The following is a 25,015-nucleotide window of genomic DNA, read 5'->3' on the forward strand; positions in this document are numbered from 1 at the left end:
AGTTCATTTTAGGTTAAGCTTGTATTAGCCAGGCGCTGTATGCTATATTTGTACACTGGGTGTGTGTGTGTCATCATGTATTATTAGGTGAAGCTCGTGCCAACATCAAAACCTGACCATATTTAAAGTTGCTTATTTTTAGACCTTAATATGAGTTAACTGTGTAGACCAAAGCATCCCACTGCATAAATCAGCTGTTCTGCCTTTGATATTAGTTTAGGGGAACTATACTTATATAAATTGCTTTACAGAATACAGGGAAAAACTTCAGTAGTTCCTTCTTCCTCTCAAACATTCAGTAAATAATCTTACATTAATGCATTCATCTTCATATTCGTCTTTGTACAGCGTTCTTGTGTTAAAATGTGAATAAAAGGATTGGATGAGATGAAACTTGCCCTCTCAGCCCTCACAGTTTCCCTCCTCCACCCACTTGCCTTCCTACCCCATCCTTCTGCCATCCCACTCTGTCAACAGTGATTTTGCCTCTTGCCACTGATCAAACGCACCTGCCAAGCCCCGCTAACATTCCGGAGCATGTTCGCTAATTACCCACAAAGCCTTGCAGATTTATGCTCCTAATAGGGGATTAAATTTGCCTTAAATCGGGGGCAGGGTTGTACGGCATTACAATGGTATTTATTTACTCATTTGGGGAAGAATCTCTTGGGATACTGTGCATCATAAATTATTTAAGACAAATAAAGAACTTCTATTTTTTTTTTTTCTTGACTTGGCATAAGCTACTACTCTGAATAAGTGGCTCCCGCCTCTTATTCTTCATTTTTCAAATGGTAAACAAGGGTGGTAAAAAGGGTTGGAGGCATTGTCATAATCATTTGGCATCAGATTGAGGGAGCTCTTGATTTACATCTAAGTTAACAGCACTTTTATCCCATGAAGGCGCTGAATTAACATCTGTGAGATCAACAACAAAGCCGAGCACTGATTATAATCCTCTTGTTTCACTGTAATTAGACAAAAGAGCCTTTTAACTGTACACTTATGGGGGAAATGATACATTAAGTGCCTAACAAATTGCCAATTACTTCTGTGTTTAAACCACTGCTGTTTAAATGAATTTCACTGCAGGACAAAAAAAAAAAAACAAAAAAAAACAAAAAACAAAAAAAAAACTTTGCTATACTATTGCTATACTATCCATCCTCATGTGCTTGTGTGTGTAGTGAAAATATTCGAAGTGATTACTGAAACAAAACAACAACAAAGTCTTGGTATTAATATCTTCTTGGGTAAGCAGAGTGCACATACAGGGACTGAGGGAAATGTGCACATCACAGAAGGTTGGAGTTATTCTGTGATCAGGAAAGGTGCGGTAGATGGGATGATAATAATAATCTATGCAGCCATAAATGTTTATGGCAGCCTGCCTTTAGGACCAATGCAGCCTATAGGCTAAATCAGTTCAACAAAGAACAAAACAAGAGAAATAAATATACTAGGTTGACCATATACTGATACATCGTCAGTAGTAGTAGTAAGCATTTATTTCATCTGACTTAATATCAAATTCGCTAACTCTGATAGATGGAAAAAAAAAACTTGATGAAAGGTGTATTTTTTAGATAGGGCTGCGTGATATGGACAAAATCCAGTATCACAACATGTTCGATCGAATACCTCAATATCAATATTGTGATAACATTGTAGAGACGACTATTGCTGTTTTCATAAGATATTTACATATAGGAATTTTGATAAACAATCATTAGTAAATTGGATAGTACGATCAAGCAGCTAGAGACAAATATTAGAACATCTAGAAGTCTGATGAGTTCAGAAAACTGCATCCCTACTGTAATGCAGCCTTTAAAACCAGGGAAAGGCAACATTTATGCCATATCACAATATTATATCTAAAATCCCAGACGATAGGCCTATCTGGTCTAAAATCATCATAGCTATTTAATATTGATATATTGCTTAGTACCATGCTTAGGGCTGCCAGGCTGTCACTCAATTGCACCACACAACAAACCAGCTAATGTTTTGCTTGCTGCCTATTAGTGCTTAAATGAATACGAATAGTCAGTCTTAACTGGAATGCACAAATAATTTGTCTTAAACAGATCGAATATTATCTAGGTGGCAGGCCTTTTTTTTTTTTTTTTTTTAAAGAACTAGGCCAATTTTGTGTCTTTACACAGCATAGATGTGCTCCAAAACCCGACAGACACAGTGCGGGTTTCTGCCATATGGGTGTGGTTTCTGCTTTATTCCATCTGGTCGGCACAACCACGCACTGCAGCATGGCAAACAATGACACAGAAAGAAATAAATACTTCAATGTACATGACATTTTTACTGGTGAATACTACTAAAAGCCTTAATGAGGTCTATCACTCTGATTGATGCTTGCAAAATGAATTTCATATAGATACACACGGCGTAGTGTCATCAGCGCGTCATAGCTGGGGGGCGGAGTCACCTGGGTGGAAAACATTGGTTTGCTCTCATTGATTCCCATTCATTTAGCGCGATTTTTGAATCCTATTTTCCAGTAAAATATAGATTTTCAAATGAATATCAAAGGCTTACATTAACTCTTTATTGCCAGCCGACAAAGAACAATACCTGACAAAGCTGGCCAAAATCGGAATTGATCGTTGTCCCTATCTTATTAAGGACTGAACAGACGATCCAACCCAATGGCGTCCGGCGAAATTACTGGCTTGCCCCCTTCCATGTTACCGACCTGACCGGGTGGGCACTGCTGCCGGCCTATTAGAGAGCCTATTAGGTACCGGCCGGTACCGCGGCCGGCCCGCCTGATGCCGGCTGCGGTACCTGCCGGTACCTAATAGGCGCTGTTTTTATGTTTGGCAAACGTATGATAGTTTAATTCGTTTTTTTTTTTTTTTTTTTTTTGCGATATTTGATGAGCAAAACGTCACACAGCAGCTCTTGACTACTGTCCGCTCGTTGTTCTCAATGGTCGCTAAGGCTTTGTTTTCCACCCAGGCTAAAACCGGATGTGGACGTTCCCGTCTAGCTCCGTGTGTATCTATTCCTATACCTGAGCCCCCACCCGGGGCCAAGGGGGTTCTTGTCATACGGCACAAAAAGCACCAGCATGAAAACTCTGGCCTGTTTGCATCGTTGTGGATTATTGGAACCCCCCTTAAGGGGGTCCCACCACTCTGACACTGATGTTGGATAGCGGGCGTTTTCAAAAAGCTAGCAGCCCCGTGAGCTATTTTTCTGTTTCCGTTGGTGTTTCTCATAGGTATTAAAGCGTAGAAACATCAGTATTTGGGCGTTCAATCCGCCAGTAAACCAAGAGAAGAGGAAGAAGAAGGATTTGAGCATTACTGACACAAGTTTGCAGCAGCAACAGGTGACATGAGGGATGACTGACGTTCTGTCGCGCTCGTTAAGCTCCGGTTAGCTAGTTCGCTCATGAGTTTTTGGCCACTGGACGTCATGTCCTTTCATTTGGATTAAACTACCATTTGGATGTAATTTTCTTTTTTTGCTGGACTGGATTTGGATTCAAATGGCAGCTATAAGATGAAGACATCATTGGTAAGTTGTTTCATGTTCATTTTTTGTAGTAAAACCCATGGCGTTGTTCTGAAATATCATTAGATTGCTGTTGGTATTTTTCTCTCTGCTCTGCACACCTGTTTCCTGAATCCCTCTTATCAGGGGATGGCGATATGGCCTTAAAATGATATCGTGATATTTTGTGGTATTTGTTGCGTAATAGTATTCATGACAACAGAATGCTAAAATATGTTTAGCCACTTATTTACTTTATATTGGCAGATACACCTAGTACCAAAAAAATAAGTGTTGAAACTTTGTCAGCATAAGAGTAAATTTCCCTTAAAATAGTCATTAAAAAACTAAGTAAAACCAAATAATTTGTTTTCTTAACTTTGTAAACAAAACAGTGTTTGATAGTGAGGTGGCCTTCAGTATAATATATAGCCCTAAATAGTAAAACAAACAAACAAACCCAAAAACAAACAAACAACAAAAAACCTTGACTCTTTAATGCAAATCTAAAGAGCTAGCCATCACAAAAATCTAAACAAAATAAATACATAACACAAAACAATAATTAAACCAAACAAACAAACAAAACAAAACAAAACAAAAAACAACAGAATCTTCATTGTAATAATTTGGCTAAGCTTGGTTGAACCAGTGTAGTTTGTATGTTTTGCTTGTTTACATCTCCAATCAGCTGTTTCTCATAGTCACATCATCTCTTGCTGCCTTCAAATGGAAGTCGTGAGCTTGTGGTTACTACATGGGAAATTACATTCTCGATATATGGTGAACCTGGAGCTTTCAGAAGGTTTCCACTTCTGAAGTCGTGAATACTCAACACAGTGTAACACAGTAAACACGACCCTGGGTGCTTCAAGTTGAACCTGTGATTGTATTGATGCCAGCTTGCACTGTTACAGCTCTCTGTAATACTACCTTTGCACCATATAGGCAAGTTTTAAGTTTTAAGCATAAATATAAGTTTGCCACAAACTTGTGGTTTCATACAGACACTGATACAGGTAGTGGCATTGTGCTATGACTTTGACATGGTCAGATGAAAGCTTACTTACAGCGATGGCATTCTAAAATATGGGATTTTTCAGTAAAATGTTTTTTTATTGGTAGCATTGGATGTAGGAAGCACGATGAAACTGAGAATCTGAAGTCCTTTCTATGCAGAGACAGGTCTGTCACAGTGGCTCCCAAACCGGTCCTCAAGGACCCCCTGTCCTGCAGGTTTTTGTTCCAGCTCTTCTCTTACACACTTGATCCATTTAAGGGCCTCATGCTGATTGGTTGAAACACATTTACCTGAATGGCCATGTATGAAGGTGCATGGGCTGCAATTGGGTCAAGGTGTGCAAGAGTAGGGCTGGAACAAAAAGCTACAAGATGGGGGTATCAGTATGAGTATCAACTCACAGCTCTCATTTATTCGACTTGAAGTCAGTCGCAATATCGAACATGACAGCCTTTGTCATTAATGGTAAGAACGGAATTGTTCTAAAAGTATTTAATTATGTTTTAATGCACAATTTGATATGTACGTATGCAATATGTGAAATACGTTTATATTCCGCCCTGTTTATAGTGATATGTGGAATTAAATAGCTACTTTACTGTCCCTTGGGATTTGTGGGATTGTGAGCTTCAGTGAAGCGCCGTAACCTACAGATACAGAAAATGTTTGTGACATTATCACAGTGAGGAAAAAGAAAGTCTTTCTTTTTCTAACTTTGAGTCTACCTATGGGGAAATTTTAATTACAATTTGAGTTAAAGGGGTTCATTGTAAGGTTACTCAATCGAGTAGATTAATTGAATTGTGGTTTACAGAATCAAGTCAAATTGTTAATAAAAAAAAACAAAAACAAATGGAATTGTTCTAGAATGGGATCGCCCACTAATGCATTGTGAAACGAATGAAATCGTTGTTAAGACAAAGATTCACACCCCCATCACTAGACTTAGTGGTAGACTTGGCTAATCATTTCCAACCATGGCCTTTTTTCCCCTAGTTTTTACATCATGGTGAGTAATCGTGTTTGACCTGTGGTTGTGTATTGGAGAGCAGCTGAACTCAAAATTATATTAAATCATGTTCTTTGAGTACAGTGACACTGCAGTTCCACAGCAATAAGATAATAAGGAAAGATAGACTTGATTTATCTCTGGATGGAGAAATTTGGGTGCTACAGCAACAAAGATTTCAAATAAAGTATAAAAAATTGGGTCCTTTCCAAAGTGCAAAGAGCCTTAACAATAGAACTTGTTGAACACAATCAGTCATCATGATAGCAAAAACAAAGAAAATGAGGCCCATGCAGGTTGAAAACAAGTATAATATTTGCCAGTGAAACAAACTGATGCAATGGGTTTTGGAGCTCGCTATTCACCACCTCAAGCACTGGCCGGCTCAAAATCGTCTACAACTGATTGGCAAGTCAGATTTGTCGGTGTGCAGCCCACATATGCCCCTTTTCCACTAGTACCTACTCAGCTCGACTCGGCTCGACTCTACTCGGTTTAAGAGCTTTTCCATTAGGTGGTAGTACCTGCTAGCAGGTCCCATTTTGGGACCTACTCAGCCGGGGTTCCAAGCGAGCTGAGTCGAGCTGAAAATGTGACGTAAACGCCGTGCAGGCAACTGATTGGACAGGGAGTGACGCGAGCGACTCCTGCACGAAAACAAAACCTGACATTTAAAAAAAAACAAAAAAAAAAAACGGCAACAGCGGCCGTGCACATTGATCGTCAGTGAAGTTGTCAAAGTCGGAAAATGGCAAGCAAACCGCTACCGCGGTCAAATAAAGACGTGGAGACTTTTCTGAGCTTGGTGGCGGCCCAAAGAATCCAGAGGGAGCTGGACGTTGCGCCGCCTTGCTATGACAACTCCACCCACGGCGAAGTGCTACTCAATTGTAATGGAAAACCACCTAAACCGTGTCGAGGCGAGTAGAGTCGAGCCGAGTCGAGCCGAGTAGATACTAATGGAAAAGGGCCAATAAACTGACCAGACTGGCACTTAAACATTTCGGCTGCCGTTCTGCAAATGTGAAGCCTTGGTCTGGAATTTAGGCATTTTATTTTACTCATATTTTACTGTCAATGAACAGGTCAAAAGAGAGGTCCAGTCTTGTTTTTTTTTATCAGCTGAGGATTCTAGGAAAATTGTTGTGTTTATTGTGTTTGTTTCTTTTTTACAATGAATTTGAAAAGGTTATCCATGTATTCATGTCCTCACAGTTGGAGTGCTGCATGTCCTTTGACTTATGTGTCAATAAAAAGTCTTGTCCAGATTGTAGTTGGTACAAAATGCTGCTACTAGGCTCTTAACTGACAAAAAGTGCTGGTGATACCCCCATGTTTGTGTCTCTTCTCTAATAAAGATAAAAGATTTTTCTGATCACTTGTAAGGTATTGCATAGCCTGATGCCCCCTTATATTGTAGATCTTTTTCTTTTATCACTATTTGAACTTGTGAATAGGTGGATAAGACACTTGTGGCAACTCCAGAGTTTAGATTGGAGGTGAAGGGTGACCAGGCCTTTGCTGTTAATGCACATTGACTTTGGTCTTTTAAATACCTCCTCAAAACACACTTTTACTGACCAGCTTTTCTTTAAAGAGTAACTAAACCCCAAATCCAATTCTCCCTGCAGCCTGACCTCCAGTGGTGAAAAGACGTTTGCTTGGTCTTTGGTGGCAGGTGATGTGATTTTACATATTTTGTCATTGTTTATTTTTACTTTAACCCTGAAGGTTGCCAGAAAAATCAGTTTTTACACTTGTAAGTGACAGTGACTCCTTCATTGTTTAGAACCAGGTAATGAGTTTGAATTCTGGTTGACAAGTGAACTGCACACAAAAGGTAAATTGCAATTTTGTCTAGATTATTGTTTGGTGCATGTGCTTTCTTGTTTGTACGGATTTATTCAGTTATGGATGTCATTTAGGCTATAGTTTATTTCGCAGCAGTATTTACTGCAACTGTATTACTGGTTACTGTCTTCAGCAACTGTTGTTTATTTGTTTTGCGGGTCCTATAAACTCTGGTCCTGGGAGCCATCTTGTCCTGGCTCTTGCGACTTCACTTGACTGTATGCAGTGACTGCTGGTGGGCTCCACTTTCCTGTAGATAATTGACCAAACTGCAGAAAGGCTATTTAGTAGGCTGCTAATGAAAGTGATCAGAGCGGCAGATGGATCGATCTTGTGGAATTTCGTGCTGGTGCACTTACACATGAACACACATGCTGGGACGTGAAGCGTCAGAGTAGAAAATGTTCTGTTGTAGTGGTTCAAGCTGCAGTGGTAGTCAGGCTAAATGAAATTTTTTCCTAGTCTTGCTTTCAGTTTTGAGTTTAGAAGGTGATTATAGAGGGTCCAGCAACATGAGTGGACCCTTAATAAAAGTATAACAAATACTAGCAGAATACAATTTTAGAGTAACCCTCTGAGTCCTGTTACCAAGTATAGCTTATAGGTGTTGTCGTTATGTTGACACTGAGATTCAAAATGGAAGGGTTCAACCTGCAGATGGGTCAGAGCTTGGAAACATCCTTAAATTAGCCTGGGGTTTAAGAACTTAAATGTCATGATTTGGGAATGTGCATGTGTAAGTAGGGTTGGAATACAATTACACAAGTGTGCAAAAATGGAAAATTAATTGCAAACCACTTAAAAGCCTTTAACATTATTAAGTACCACACTTATGATACATTATGTGATGTTTTGACCTATTTTGTTTTAAGGTGCTTATTGCTCAATTTTTGCATGTCTTAACACACTGTGTTCTTTTCTTTTGTAAAAGATGCATAGTGTAGGAGCTTACATTGTTCCCAGCTGATGGCTGCCTAGATACCGTGTTTCTTTTATAGTGGTGGAGGTCAGCTCAGGTGATATTTTTCATATAAAAATTGGAGCACATTTATTTTTCTTTAGGTGAGCCCTGCTCCTGGGCCTTCATCTGAGCTTAGTCAGTTTGCATAAGCATCAAAAGTCATTTTTGTCTGAAGAAAGCAATCACTAGGGAGAGTGTTCAATGCCAATCCATTTAAAAGAGAAACAAGTTTTCTTTGAGCCTGCTGCTTTCTGCATGGTTAGCTCCCGATACTGCTCTAATAGAAGGCAGCCCACTCTGTCAGTTCTCGGCGGTGGTAACAGCAGCATGGTGCGGCGAGAGGAAGAATGTGTTGTCGAGGAAGTGCTTGAACGCTCCTCAAAACAAACAAGCCTTACTTTCAGCTGAGCAAACACTTGGTCACCACACCATCGTTAACGGAGGGGAAGAGGGAGGGAGGCGGGTGATAACCCACTTTTAAGCCAATTTCCTATTTCATGCCTTGTAAGACATGCATCAAACACACACACACACATGCACATGCAAATGCACACGCGTGTGCAGCAGTGCAACACCTACTCAGCAATATACTGAGCTGATTGTATGGGCTTGTTGAATTGCTAGATGAAACAAATGGTTTTATAAATGTTTCAAACATGCATTACAGATTGTAGAGCTATACCCATTCTACAAGGAGATTGGATGACTCTTTTGACCAGTTTTGAATGTGGCCAATGTGCAGCACACACGTGTAGCACAGAAAACAACTTGGCTTAGCAAGAGGATGCTGTGAGTATGGGTGTGCCTTCATGCCCCTCACTGGTCTGTGCAGGATGGTGGGAGTCAGCTGAGAACTGATGTTTGATTGGCTTGTGAATCACAATTAAATTCCTTATTTTTCAATTAACTAGTGCACATAAAACAACATTTGAATTTGAATTATTAGGAAGTGGAACTAAATTGAGGGACATCGATGGAAAATTCCAAAAAGGTGATTTATTGTCACACTTTTTTCCTTAAACACTTAACATAATTGTTAAACCTTCAAAATTCGTTTAATTTCAGTTCATGCAAATCTGCATCCTTCCTTCAAGTTCACATTGAAAATTAAAATTTTATCTTTTGTATGATAATTAGTTCTATTTTGCTCACATTCATTTCAGTGGATTTGAATTTAAGCATGTCAAGGTGGATGTCTGTTTGGCATAACGTTATTCTGTTAAGTGGTTTTAAAGGTTTTTTCACCTTGTAGAAAAAAATAATAAAAAGAATGAAAATGGTCTGTTTAAAGTGAAATTTTGGGTGTTTAGCTTAAGAAGTTCTTTAGATAACTTGATGAAAAATTATTTATTATCTTCATAGTAAGAGTTAGATTGACAGATCAGATGTACACTACAGGACGTAGTTTTTTTTTAAAACAAAAAACACAAACACACCCACTTGTAAATGTAAGCACACATTCATGAGTGCACACACACACACGCACACACCAGGGCAGGGGGATTAATCAAATTTAATTTTCAATTATGATTTTGGCTTCCAGCGATTATGAAAACAAGATAACTGAGATAAAACAATTATTGTGGTGCATTCTGTTTTGCAGTCCTGCACTCATTTTGTCTTGTTTTGTCCAGTGCACCCCTTCCCTTTGCGCTGGTGCGCTCCCTAAAAACCCAAATTCACTCTCAGCCAGGTTGTGGTATGTTTATATTTCAAGTTAAAAAGACATTTTTTTAAAGGTTCAGTAAATGCATGATTTTTTTCAAAGTCTCTGATTAATTGTGTCAAATAATCGTGATTTCAGCATTGACCAAAATAATCGTGATTGTGATTTTTGCCATAAATTAGCAGCTCTAATGGGCACGCACGCACGCACGCACGCACGCACGCACGCACGCACGCACGCACGCACGCACGCACGCACGCACGCACGCACGCACGCACGCACGCACGCACACACACACACACACACAGAGGCAGAGGAACAGATTTTTTCAAAGGATGTTGTCAGTAGGAGAATAAGCAACTAAGACACCACATGTCTGTAACCTGCCAGGACCGATCCCCCCAGCCTGTCTTCAAAAGCAAATGAAGAGTCTTAATAAAGGCTGCCATAACATGAGATCTTTTTAAGTGAGACACCCTCCCTCCTTTACCAGTCTACCCCCTGATGGGAAAAAAACCCTCTCTTCACCAATCTCATTTCCACCAATCAATAAACTCAGTCTTCTGAAGACCGCCATGTAAAGCCATCGCTTGCTCCTTTCCTCTCCTCATCCTAAGTTGCACCCAAACATTAGACTCTTATTTATGTTGCACTTTTTAGATGCTGGTTTTATTTACCCAAACAATGTTCTCAAAGAATTACTGATTTTACTGGCAAGTCAATGAACAACTCATTACAACTGTCTTTCTCATAGCTCCTTTGTCCTTCTGTGATAAATAGTCATTCAGTAAGTTATTCTGTGAGATCTTGACAGTGGGGTCTTCTGCATGATTCAAGACTAGGTTTTGGTCAGTTTACAGTTTGTTAGTCAATGGAATGAATGTCCTATCAGTTGCTGGCCTTATATTTTACCAAAATAAATGAAACAAAATAACTTGTTTATGAATAATATTGTGAATACATTAAAGATTCCTGTCATTCAGATGCTCTAAGAATTTTTAGAAGTCATTTTAGAGCGTGTATTGGAGTCACACGGTCTGCATGAGTGTGTTTTCACACTGAAAGAATGTCCTGTGTCACCAAAGACCAGATGGTGGAGCCAAAAACTCAGAAGAGAACAAATGTGATTTCAGATGTGCTCTAATCAAGTCAAGTTTCTTAGCTGATTTGGTGATATGTGGTTTTGGATGTGTGTATGTGTCCATATATGCGAGCATGTACATGCATGTGCATGTGTTTGTACATATGTGCACACGCCCGTGCATCCATCCATGCATGAGTATATACATGTATATGTGTGCATGTGTGTTTACTCTAGACTAAAAAACACTCACTTGAGAAACAGAGAACAGGGCTCATTTTCCAGCCCCATCGGCTGGTTCTGGGCTGTGGATGAATAATGGCTGAATTCAACTGTGCTGAAACAGAAACACATTCCACACACTCTGCAAAGCTAATAGCCAGAGCAAAACAACCACATTTGAACATTTACAATTAAGAAGGCTCAGTGATAGAATATCCGGGTGACTGGTAAGTCATTCCTCGGAGTGAGATAAAATGCTGCTCCTGGATATTGCTGAATGCTTCACAAAACCCTAACTATGTTTTAGATGTGCCTCAACAACACTGGGAAATGAGTCAATTTGACAGGAAAGCAGAATTTTGTTTGCTAGGAGAGAGGATAAGGAATATAAGGCGCTGGCATGTCAAGGAAGTACATTTCTTTGATGACAACACTTACATTCACAAAAGTCAAAGAGTATTACACAGAAAATAATTCCTGGACGAGCACAGTGCCCTCCAGAATTATAGGTACTGTTTTTAAAAATGACAATATCTATGAAGAGGTACATTTTGTATTATGAAATTTAGAAAAAAAGTCTTATTGCCATGTGAGAAAAAAAAATCTTAAAAGGTATAAGTCAGTTATTGGTAGTTTTTTTGTTTTATAAATTTCATCTCTGTTCATTCTATCTGGTTTAACTATCTGGACCATAACACTTATGACATATGCATTTCAGACTTAGCGTATAGTTCTTTCTTTCCTCCAATTTTCAGTGCTCTAGCATTTGAATCTCCATGAGTTTTTACATTTTTCAGGTTCTGCTAGTATTAAGTCTGCTACAGTTTGATCTATAAGGCTGACACAAAAAATGTTAAAATATTGAGGTGCTGAGGGAGCAAAACCTCATAAACTCCCCCTGCTTCCACTGGGCATAAAATTACAGACATATATTTTACATTAAGGTTCTCACCTGAAAATTTCCCCCTACAGGTTGAGTGGAAAAAGAATCCCAGAGTAAATTTTACCCTTAAATAAACTTCCCCAAATTTGAACTAGGGATGTACAGATATGTTTTCGTTTACTATATTAGTTTTGGTACTTTATCCTTTTGTTTGTCAGTCACATAATCACAGTGATAAATAATAAACCTAATCAATATTAGAAAAAAACATTGAGATGCAGAGGTTGAAATTTAAAGGTCTATAACAAAGATCATCACATTGTAAATGGGCCAAACTGTTACACAGTTTTCCACAATAGAAATTATGCTATTTTATTCAGAAGCAATTCTTTAGCTGATTTATACTGAATTAAACATAGCCTCTTTTCCCCTACTACAACAATATGTCCATTTGCCTGAGACCACATGCACAAAACATTAAAAAGCACTCTAAAATGTCCCACTCCAGTTTAATCCCTTTCGATAATGGAATACCATTTTACAAGTAAATGTATCATCTCACAGATCAGTGTATTTAAATTCCCACCACATCATAGATCCAGGAAGATATTCAGGTCGAGCACATGAAGAAACCACAAACAATCAACTTGGTGAAGGCTCTTTTGAGAGAAACATCTGTGTATTCGTTCACCCATGGCCTTTCAAATTGCTATAGCTATCACGAGCCTTAATGGCTTTACCTGGTGGCCCTTCATTCATGGGACTGACGTTTCATGTAGTTGGATTTGGCAGGCGTTCATTCTGCAGAGCATCGGTATCAGACTTCCCTATTTTATCAGCCCCTGGTTAGAGAGCTGGCCAGAAAATAATTCTGCAGCAATTACCATATGTTGTGATTGTGGTTTTGGAGCAACACTGTGACATCTGTGGTATATTGGCATCTGGGGCAAACCTGAAAGAACTTCCCCAGGCTGCATTCCTTCCCTGCATCTACTGAACAGGTGCTCATTACAACGTCACTCTCCTATAGACGGGGCTTGGGCAGACCTCTCTGTTCTTCCCCTGCTAAAGCTTTTATATACACACACACACATACACACAGCATGTTTGTAAAGCTGCAATTACTGACTTAGACAGTGTATAAGGATTCCAGATACAGCATGGCCACGTTTAGGGGTCTACTTCGTACGTGTAGGAGAGGGAGAGTTTTCAATCCTAACAGTAACAGCTGAAGCATTTCTTGTCACTGCAAAAATTGGAAACACTTGAATATCTGTACAGTTTTGCAAATGTGAAACTTATGATCATGGCAATAAAGCCTATCATTGTACATATATAATTTGGAATTTACTAATTGAAAAATATTGCATGAGGCTCAGGGTTGAAGCCATGATAGGCCTTCATCAAACTGTGTGCCCAAGAATATGCACGCACGCACGCACGCACGCACGCACGCACGCACACACGCACACACACATACACACACAGATAGACAGTAAGAGAGAGAGAGACCACTACGGACCACAATAAATGATAGCAAATTGAAAAATGAAACCCACCTTCGGGGATTTCCTGGCATGAACAATCAATTATCTCTTTAAACTTGTAACATCTATCAACATTTGTCACAATCCATACAGCAGAGCAGGTGGTAAGTTAATGCTGCCCGCCAGGGAGGGACCAGGGAGAGCAGCCAGGGGGGCTCCCAGTCAGGGTGGTATGTGCTCTCGTGTTAAGTGATGTCTCACACTGCAGGGCCGTCCCGCTCTGTCATACAGTCACTCAACCCCTCAATGTACATGTCATTATAGCACAGGAGAATGGCAACTGTCACAGAACCCAGCTATCTGTTTGAAAATGGTTCAATGCTCTATGTGTTTGGAAATGCACACTTTGATTTCTTTACTGTATCAAAGGTGTATGGCCTCTGTCCTGTCCCCTTCCTCCCCATCCTCCCCCAGCCACAGCAAACAGCAAATGCAAAGAAAGGCAGCTCATACAATAAATTAGAAACTTTACAAGTCAGGACCTCAACAAGGACCTTTTTCATATTTCAGTGTTCGTCTCTCTGACTTATTACCCATGACATGAACACATGCAGGGGCTTTTAAGTCAATCATTCCAGCAATGTCACCTCTCTAATTCATCGTGGCTGGAGCAATTAATATATTAATCAACCGCATTCATAAAGCATCAGACTCCATAAAGCAGTCACACCCTACTTTGGCTTCTGCATGTAAACATATGTCAATGAGAGTCATTGGGAAGTGAAATAAAATGACAATGGTGTATTATATAATGTCTGTGTCCTGGTCAAAGTTAGTCCAGAGTTAATGGCTATATTGGTCACCCATTTCCAAAGGTTCTTAAACATTTTCCCTCTTGTTTTCGAACAGCGCAACTGGGTCATTCAGTGATGCAGATTCTGAGATGCACAAAATAGTGCTAGATGCCCACAAAGTGGAGGAAAAAAAGAACCAGAAAATATGAAGTGAAACACTGCCAAGATGACAATCTGTTTTCAAGAAGTGTATAATTAGGAGGCCAACACAGTCAAACATCAATAGACCAGCTCTTGGCTCTTCAGAGGAAGGAAACGGAAAGAATTAAACACTTAAAGTATGACCACAGCATCGTGTTTAAATAAATGGGAAGAATAAGTCAATTAAAAAGGAGCTATTTCAGTTCATAAAAGATGGTGTAAACACTGGGTTAGCAGTAGAAGAATAATCAGAATCACATTTTGCACAGCCATAAATTCGTCAAGAGACTGCAGAACATAGGACAAAGACCTGGGAATGAGCTCAAATGCTAGTTCAAGAATAATTAAACTTTCATGGTTTGTAAAATAATTGAATTAGCCATTGAATTACTCTCATTATAGTTTGATTGTACCACAGCCACATTCATTAAAAACACATGGATTCATCCCCATGCATTTGCATTCTCTTCAAAATAATCCACAACTCTGCTGTTGATTCAGCTTCTACAGATAAATTAAGAGTTCAGGGAAATTTTAGTTACTTTAGTGCAAATATATGAAGCAAAGATGGACCTTTGAGCTTGGAGTCCTTCCATAACCTATAGCATCTAATTTCCCTGACATGGAAAATCATCTTTTTAATCGTGCCAGTATGTAGATCTTTATGAACCCTGATGTTAAATGCACTGCTTGTGGGTAAAATCTTAAAAGAGCCTTCGGAAAGTGAGTAAATTTACCAGCTGGTGTGAAAATAAAAACACTGAGTGTACATTTGCTCAACCTTATAATACTAAATAATAATAAAATATTTTACAATAACCAGCAAAGTATTTTTAAGATGTTTTGTAGTCACCCCCCCCCCCCCCCCCCCCCACCCCACCCATATTGTGAGCAAACATTAGCTCTGAGTTCCCCTTTCCTTGCAAGCAGTTCCCTCATATGCCAAAATCCCTTTACAGTGACAAAGGGGAGTATAAAAAAAAGCCAACTGAGCATAGACAAGCTGGAAAATGTTCCCATTCATATTCAACATTCAAATTCATAGCCGTGTGTGTGTCTGCGTATGTGCATGAGTGCTCAGTGATCGCAATGCACCGATTGCTGCTTGAAGTACTGTAGATTGCTGGCTTTGACATTTTCCCATTGTGCACGGAGGTGCAGCAGGCAATAATTAAATATCAGGTGCATAAGCTGCTCTTTAATTTGACATGTGTGCTTGAGGCAATAAACACATGTGGTGCAGTGGGGGCTGCATAATTGCAGAGGAATAAAATATCATATCAAGAGTGAGAGGATCATTGTATCAGGTACCCGATGACAGCTCGTTTGATCATTACGCCAAGGCTAAAGAGGTTGGCTAATTAGTTGTCATTAAAACTCACCCTCTAATCAGGGGTTGCTCTTGCATAAAAAATGTCCCCATCACCAGATGAGTGAACAATGCCCTTAACCCTTTAAGGCCAAACTCAGTACCTACAGCTATTAGCAATGGAAATGACGAAAAAACGAAAAAAAAAAACCCACGGGGACATACTAGGCATGACTGTGCTCTTCTCTATCTAACCTAAACGTTAATATGATGCAATTGATCATTAATACATATGATGATTAATATATACAAATTCAGTTGGGTCTGATTTTAAAATCAGGAACTGTAGATAGGCCAGACATTTCCAATAGCCTATTTAAAACCTTTTTTTTTCTTTTTCTTTTTTTTTTTTATTAGCTTTTAGTAATGACAAATTTGACCGACACAAACACAAATGAATGTAGTAAAACATAGCAATGTTTATTTGAAAGAAAAGGTCACATATCTGACCCAGGGACATCATAAAGACCAGAACCAGAATAAAAAAGAGCACTACTTTGCACTCATTGGATATTAAACACACTGGTTTGGTGTTTGGAAATGGTGGTAAAATAAACAATTTGTCGGTCGCTGCAGGGTTAAACTGGCGGTTTTCATTGTCAGTTGTACATTTCAGGGTTGACAGGGACATGTTTTCAGTAGAGCACTTGTCTACTTGTGACTGTCAATAGCCAGATGTTTTGAAGTGCTACTAGGCGTGGTGGGAATTGTGTCCCATTGGAAGATGAAGATTTTTGAAAGATATCCTGATTGGTGGAATATGTTCCTCACGTTGGTTTTGCTTCCTGACTGCATATAGATTTTAGACTTTGCTTGCGGTGATGTCACTATTTAGGCTAAACAATAACATTGCTATTAACAAATCATTTTTATAAAATTATATTAAAATATTAAAATTGCTATTAAAATAACCTATTTAATTCAAGCTGAGACACTTGCAAGTTGTCTCTAGGCTGGAATAGAAGCTAGGGTGATAAGTGATTCCATGCTGAAATCTTGAAGCTTTTCTTACAGTTCTTTTGAGCTAAGTGAGCTGTGCATAAATCTCCTCTGAAATTTCAAAAATTCCCCATATCTTAAAATCATCAATGCAGCAGTGATATGTGGGTTGATGCCCTAAACAGAATAAAGGCAGAAGACTCAGAAGTAAATCAGTAAATGGAGATAAAAAAAAAAAAAAGAATGCTCCCTGTTCACAGCAGCACAGATGCATTATATCAGTGGAAGTGGGGAATGACTTCTTCAGACAACACCCTGGTGAGAGGGCCCCTGATGTCTCAAGAACCATGGGCTCCTCCTGCCATGACTTTCAAAGATGGCAGAAAGTGCTCCGGTGAGGGACCCATGCATTATTAGCTGACAGCCCCATATAAATAATAAGGTACATAATGCCAAGTGTGAGTGCTTGTGCCTCCACAAGGACCCCTCAACAGGTGCAGCCCCCGTTGCTGCATTTCCATTTTGTTCAACAAAGAGCCTGCCTGCGCGAACAACTTCTGTCTGAAAGCTTTGCCTGATCATTCTTTTATGTGCCACTTCCCAGAATGCACAACATTCACAGGACCTCATGATAATAGGCACGTCGGGACACAGAGAAAGGAGCGAGACGCTTGTCAGAGTGGATACATCCGTGCCTGACCCAGGGGAGATGGCTCAGTGCACGACACATCAGTTACAGGACACCAAGAGACCCTCTCCCCCCTCCTCCTCTCATCGTGAGGGCTAATGGTTGTCAAGTTAGCGAGGGCCCGCACTTGTGTCTAGCCCAGGCCTGTTGTCATGTGAAATCCATTAGAGGTCGCAAGCACACAGGATGGGCGGTCGATTGATAAGGCAGTAGGAGAAGTGAGGCAGAAGCAGGGGGAAGAGAAGGAGCTTTTTCTCTCCCTACTGTACTGTACTCTCCATGAGGACTTGTTAAAGCAAACTGAAGTAGAGTGGAAAATTGATGGAGATGTCTTACATTATGATTGTACTTCTGAGCCATGAGTTGTAAGTTTTTATTCTGAAATGGCAGGAAAATTGAAAATAGTCTCTTGTGTAATCCAGACATCTCAGATGGAGGCTTCCTCCCTGTTTGCAAAGATACAAGTGAAGCCAGGTTGTGTTTTTGTCTGGTTAAAGGCCTGTGAACATGGTCACAGACATGGTCACAGACTCAGTGGTTGGGGGGTTGACAGTCTCTGTCAACCCCCCAACCACCTAATAGTATTTCACCTTACACCTAAAAGACATGATGAAAGGCTGTCTTTGCAGTGTATACCTTTGTTATGTTCCTGGTAATAAAAATAATAATAACAGAACATCTTACAATTTGCCTCTTACTTGCTCTCAATCATATTTTCACTTCACATCACTCTCTTTTTCCATTATTTTTAATTCATGCCCTGTCTCCTCCAGAATCCCCCAACTTCTAAGATAAATCTCATTTCTCAGGAGACATGAAGCTAATTATTTACGCAGAAGGCTGAAATGTCTGTACTTCATCTCTCAAGGAACTGTAGTTTATGTTTTAGCAGTACTACAAACTGTGGAAAACGCCTTAGCTTCAGTGATGGCACACTAAGTCATACTGTGGCTTTCTTAATTAGATTAATTCACAGACAATTTACTGGGGAGCCACTGGACGGTTGAGAGCCAATCCATATGCTACTCATTTTCTGCTTTTTTTTTTTTTTTTTGGCATATTATACTTTTGCGTGAGGAACCCTGCAAATAGCCATCTTTCTGACAAATAAGTCAACACAGCAGCACAATTTATCTCTTCCGTTTCAACTCAGAACACATTAAATATGCTTTTAATTTGAAGTTAAAGTATCAAAATGCCATTATAATGAATCATGCCTTCTCTTTTTTATTTGTTTCATTATTTGCAATATATGTAACATGTATGGATTGTTTGAAGTTTGTCTTTTTGACTGTTTATCTTTAATTATTAGTAGATAAAATGCGATGTAGTAGTGAGTTAATGACACTTAAAGACTACCAGCATGGAAGTTTCATTCTCACTTTACATGCAGACTATTTGTGAGCTCTGACCTGAGCTTCTGCAGTTCTTTGTGAATATGCAATTTTCTGCCTTTTTGTTACTGTACAGACAGAAACTAGTACACTGTCATCACTATGCTGTTTTGAACTGTTAGAAAAGAGTGGGTTAATTTATTGGTTAAGTTATTAAGTTATTAATATAACTTATTTGACATTGTACACTGTCTTCCACCATATTGACTGTTTAGATTTCACATGTAGCCTTGGAAATATTCAACAGTAGTGGCTTATTTTTTCATTCAGTGATATTTTTCATGTTTTTTTCAGTCACTAGTTAATTTCTCAATAGAATTATGTTATACATTTTTAATGTGGGTATTTATGTTTCATTTTATCTTCACTTTAAGGACAAAAAAGGTTTACTTTTTCAAAAGATTTATCTTCCAGCTGCATCTGATGTCAAGCAATACTGACTCTTTGATTATTTGTTCGGATAATTGAAAACCTAGACAACCAGCTGTGCTTTACAATGATAGTGAGTGATTTTTTTTTTGTGATATACAAGCTTTAGCACATATATTTTTTTCCTATAATGGTCCTATGCAAGCCTAAAGAAAGAAAAAATGGTGAACCTTAGGAAAGGGATCTTGGCAAAAATAAAATGAATAAATAACCTGTTAGTATTAGGGTGACCAATATATTGAGATAAATACAGGTGAGAAAAAAAAAACAAAAAAACTAAAACCTGTATATTTGGAGTCACCACAATTCCCAGTTTTCCAATTAACAATTCCAGGGCTTCCCTAATGATCTATTAAAATAAGAAAAAGAAGTTGAGCTGCTGTATTACTCTGTGTATCAGTCTGTGAAATGAGCTATGTAGAGTAAAGGTGCATGTTTATGCTTATGTGTTTGTGAATAATTTTATTTGTTGTGTAAATGTTTGCTTACATGTGTGAATGAGGGCACTTACAGACAGGGCATTGTCTGAAACTGGTGCTTTCCTGGGGTCTTTTTGAAGGGTGGTTACTGAGCTGCCTATGATAATTAAGAGAGCAATGACCTTCTCATTAGAGCCAGGAGGCTGCTTGTTCCCCCTTCTATCCTCATGCATGCCTGCCACAGGAAAATTTTAGTATATCAAAGCAAAAACTCTAAGATATTTATTAAAGCCAAAATTACAAAAACACACAGCAAAACCTTTGAATTACACCCCCTAATATATGCAGAGTCAAATGAATCGTTGTGCTTGCCCCACTGCCCCCCCAACACCCCATCTCATCCTTCTGGCTTGTAGCTTAAATTTTTCATTACAGATTTCCAGGGCTTCAAAGTACCAACTTAGAGCTAATCCCTTTCTTCTCCTCTGTGTGACAAAGACTTGTTTAAAATTGGCCCTTTGTTTGGGGTCTGCCTTACTCTCTGTTACTTCTAAATGTCAAAAAAAAAAAAAAAAAAAAAATCTGGTTTAAATACAGTGCTACTCATCTGGCAAGGCAGATGGGATTGAATAAGAGGAGAGAGCGTGGCAAAGCATGTCTAAAAGGCCTTTAATTAATCTTTGTAATTTTGTTTCATATTTGATGTTCTCTATGAATCATTAGCATCTTGATGTTAGCTAAAACCATTCCACTCTTTAAGCCTCTAAGAGCACATTCATATATTTAATAGTAGAAGAATGGCCTTGGTGTATGCATGCGTGTGTTGGCGTGTGAACTGAATGACAGGAAAGCGAAGAGGTTTTTTGTTTCAAGCAGGCAGGCCCATTTCCAAACTGTAATGAAGTGCTGAACTTTGGTAAACAAAGCTCGCTTTTTGACATGTGTTGTGTGTTTCCTGTGAGGAAGAGAAGGGCTGAGTGAATAGCTGTAATTTGATACAAATCTTGACGCAAGAAAATCCTCTGCTTGGGCCACATACTTAAATATAGTCACTGTTTTTGTCTGGTATTGACTCATTAATATTCACTCAAAAGAAACTCACTTCAGTGACCCACAATGAACCATTAGTGTTAGTGAACATCAGCTAATGTGTAAAATTTTGCCACACATTTCTCACAGCTCATTAGTAAACTATAGAAAATGGCATTAGCCCATGATGTTAATGAGTGGGAAACTGGGAAGGAGTGCCAGTGTAGATGTGTTATCTTCACGTGATAAAAGATAGGGTGCGTTAGTGCCAATCCAGACATAATTCATGGATTGGATATCGGAATATCCATACGATAGACGATACACACAGTGCTGCCTGTAGTATTTCCAGAATATTTCTGTAGTTAATCTACTGCCACTGCCTCTATAATAGTGTGTTAGCTTGGCTGTAGCTGATGAACACAGAGGTTTTCTTCTTTTTCAGTGGTACCTTCCTGGCTGCATTGTGCTGATTGTGGTATAGTGCCACAGTGGACTGTGCCGATATTGCAGTCAAATTTAGAAAATTCTACTGTAGTTGTGTATTGGTCATAAATATGTGCCAGATCTACTCATAAGTTGACAATGCATTGTTGTGCACTTGATTATGTTTTCAAAACATTAAAGCAATTTGCACTCCTACAACTGTTTGTATGTGAAGCCTACTTAACCTACTGTTCAAATAAATTGCTTTGGAATACATTTAAATTTAATTCATTTTGCACATTTAAGAAGATGTTTTGTGTGGTTTACTACAGCCTTATGTAACCTTGCACATAATATAACAACAACAACAATAATAATGACAATAATAATAATAATAATTAAGAAAAAAGAGTTCTGGTATCTGATCGGTAGTTGGTACCCAAAGCTCAGGTATTGGAATTGGATTGGAACTGAAAAAAACTGCATCGGTACATCCCTAATAAAAGACCGATATCCAGCTCAATACATCATCTTTATTGTGGCTACATATGTTGATTGGAAATGACATGAGGTTAAAATCACTTATTGAGTCTAATCAGGCCATGACTGATTCTCATTATGGAAAATAGGGGTTTCTCTGAATTATTTTGGACACTATGTTAGTCCATGGATATAAGCGTGTAATCTTCTTCACGTCCTACGAACTGGTGATACTGTGATAGACACATGCCAGAACTGCCACACACACACACACACACACACACACACACACACAAACACACACACACAGCATACTGTATGGAGCGCTAAGGACTCGAAGTAGCTGTGCCACCCAAACCAAGTCATTAGGCTCCTCAGCACCTGCACAGTTTCCTCTTACGTAAAGAGCTGTATAAATTAATCACACACAGCCTTATGCACTTTGATGCAATTTATAACGCACATTAATGAGGGCTGACAGCTGTAACTAAAAGGCAGAATGATCACTTACAATTCAAATAAAAATCACAGTGCAATAACAAAAGTCATTTGCATGACTTTTTTCCTCTCTTGCTCTATTTTCATCTTCATCCAGCTTTGATTCCTGCTGTTTTTATCAGAGGCCACATGCATGTGAAAAGACTAAATGATCTGCAAATTGATGCAACACTTGTACTGTGTCTTACTCCAGAGTATGAGCTCTAATTGTACATTGTGTGAAGGTATGGCAATGGATGATAAAAAGGCTTTTCTCCACACCTCATTTCAATCTCAATGTCTTATCAGTTGCCTTTGTTAAGTCACTGCTTGCTGATGGGCATTCATAAGTTATACACATGGCAATTTATTACTAATTGCATGCCCTTTCCTTACATTTTTTTCAGGAGTGCAATTTTTCTTTTGTTGTGCTGTATTTCCCATGCAAAATCAGAGTGGAAGTAAATTTACAACCAAACATTGTGCTCACAGGAAAACATCATGAGGAAACCATTTGAGCTGACCTTCAGAGGTGCTAATTAAATTTTGGGCGTGTGGCGATGGTATAACTGATTTCATTCTTCATTATGGCCTGTAATGACATTTCTCAGCTGTCAGAAGCATTGCAGGGGGCTTGCTTGTGAGGTTTGGGATGAATTAACCATTATACCATCATAGACACAGCATAAACCTAAAGAAGGGGTGGAGACAGGCTTTGGGGTTGGGGGTCCAAAGGCTGGAGCTGAATGTTTATTGCAAAAACACATTGAACAAAGCCAGCTAAATATGGATACAATATGCTTTATGCCATTCAGCAGCATGCAACAACGGGGGATTTGTGACCTTCCTGGCTGCAGAGCAAACCCATATTTCTCTGGCCCAATAAAAGGCTTTAACAGGATCCTAAAGTTTTAATTAAGATGTCAGCATGCATAGGTCAGTTGCAGTGCAGGATTTAGAGAAGAAGATATACAGTAACACTACAATGGGCCCAGCTGGAACAGTGAGGACAAGCACAGAGAGGGGGAATGTCCCTGGCTCTGATTTACACTCACAGCTCCATTGTAAAGCACTGGCATTTTAAATACATTTGCACACACTAAGCAGAGCCAGTGACTGTTGGTGTTGGCCTGAAGGAGCGGAGCAAGGCCCTAATCACCACTGGTATGCTACCGGCATTATTAGGATCACAGATGCCATATCAAAATAACTATCTGACAATTAAAAAACTAAGCTAAATGCAGCTTCATTGAACATTATGTTGATTGATGTATATGTTGCAGAAAAGGAAGCATAATGTGCTACAGTGCGACAGTACAGACTGCAGGCAATGCTTTGTTTAATTTAGTGATGTAATGCAGTTTGTCTTTATTCCATTCTCAATGTATACCTCTGTTTATCTTGAGAAAAATGTTTAACTGCTACAAATAACTTTGAAGTCCCCTTCCAGCTATTTTTTAAGTCCCTGTTCATCAATATTTCCTTGAAAAAGTATCCCTTAACACCTTAAAACGGCTTAAATATAACTTAAATGTAGCTCAAAACCTTGCAACCATGCCCTCATTAAGAATGTGCGGAGCTGTAAATATGCAAAGAATTCCCATTAGGGCTGAGCAATGTGGTTTACAAAAAAAAAAAAAAAAAAAAAAAAAAAAAAAAAAAAAAAAGTCATATTGTGATTAATTGTTACAGATATTGCTATTTTGGTATGATTCACAATTTTAGTAGGAATGATAATTTTTATGTTGTAATTTTCATTTTCACAATAAAAGCTAGTACAATGATGATGGTATGAGTTTTTCTGGGGTCTGTACCAAGCTAACATGTTTTCTTACATCTGGAAAATACAAATAGACAAAGGCATCTCAGTGGCTTCCTAATACATTATTTACAACAATGTTTTGTCTCACATTTTACCTGTTGGAATTGCTCCTGCTCATTTTGCATTTGGTCATACTGCGATCCTCCTAATATTTTGATTAATTGTTCAGCCCTAGTCACCGCCCCCCACCCTGCATGCTGGCACCAGTTTGTAGCCGGAGCTCGGTTCACAGAGCAAGGATGTCCTGTTGTCCAGTTGTACTGTAGTTGATAATCTAACCATCAGTAAAATATTTTTTTCAGTGAATTTCTTAGTTCCACTAATATTGTTCATCCAAATCAGCCATAAGTCAGTCTTGTTGATTTTTTGTTATTTTTTTTTTTAAATAAAACACTTTAGGGACAGACACTTCCACCTTCACTAGAGAATTGTGAAAACACCCCTCTAGTGACAAACTCAGTATCATCAACGTCAGACGTTTAGGCTATAGCCTATACATAAGAAAAACATATTTTTGAGTGGAGGGTCATGATGATGTTCTGTATAAGGTTGTACTTTCCTTCCAGCCTTTACCTCCAGATGTAAATACAAGGAATCCTCTTTTGTAACTTACTAGCTAAATAATACCTTTTGAATTACTTTATTATATAACATAGTGCACATACAAATTGAAACCTGGAGTATAGTGTTACAATATATGCTTTCTCAAACAAAAATGAATAACTATAATGACAAACCAAGACAAAACTTAATAATAACTAAATAATAAATAGTTTGAGACATTTGGAAATGCTTTTTATTGTCTTGTTTTCTGAAGGACTTTATGCATTTCACAACAGATGAGA

At 38.8% G+C, this 25,015-nt stretch overlaps 1 long non-coding RNA gene across 1 annotated transcript in view; it reads left to right on the forward strand.

Moving 5' to 3' along the window:
- Nucleotides 1-3,059: 3,059 nt before the first annotated feature.
- The window catches only part of LOC115355946 (uncharacterized), a 172,250-nt gene continuing 150,294 nt past the window's right edge, over nt 3,060-25,015 (forward strand). Inside the window, exon 1 of the long non-coding RNA XR_003927928.1 lies at nt 3,060-3,546. This is a non-coding gene — a long non-coding RNA (uncharacterized LOC115355946). The remainder of the gene's footprint in view (nt 3,547-25,015) is intronic.

Source organism: Myripristis murdjan, chromosome 3 (assembly GCF_902150065.1).
Source record: "Myripristis murdjan chromosome 3, fMyrMur1.1, whole genome shotgun sequence".
Taxonomy (NCBI): Eukaryota; Metazoa; Chordata; class Actinopteri; order Holocentriformes; family Holocentridae; genus Myripristis; species Myripristis murdjan.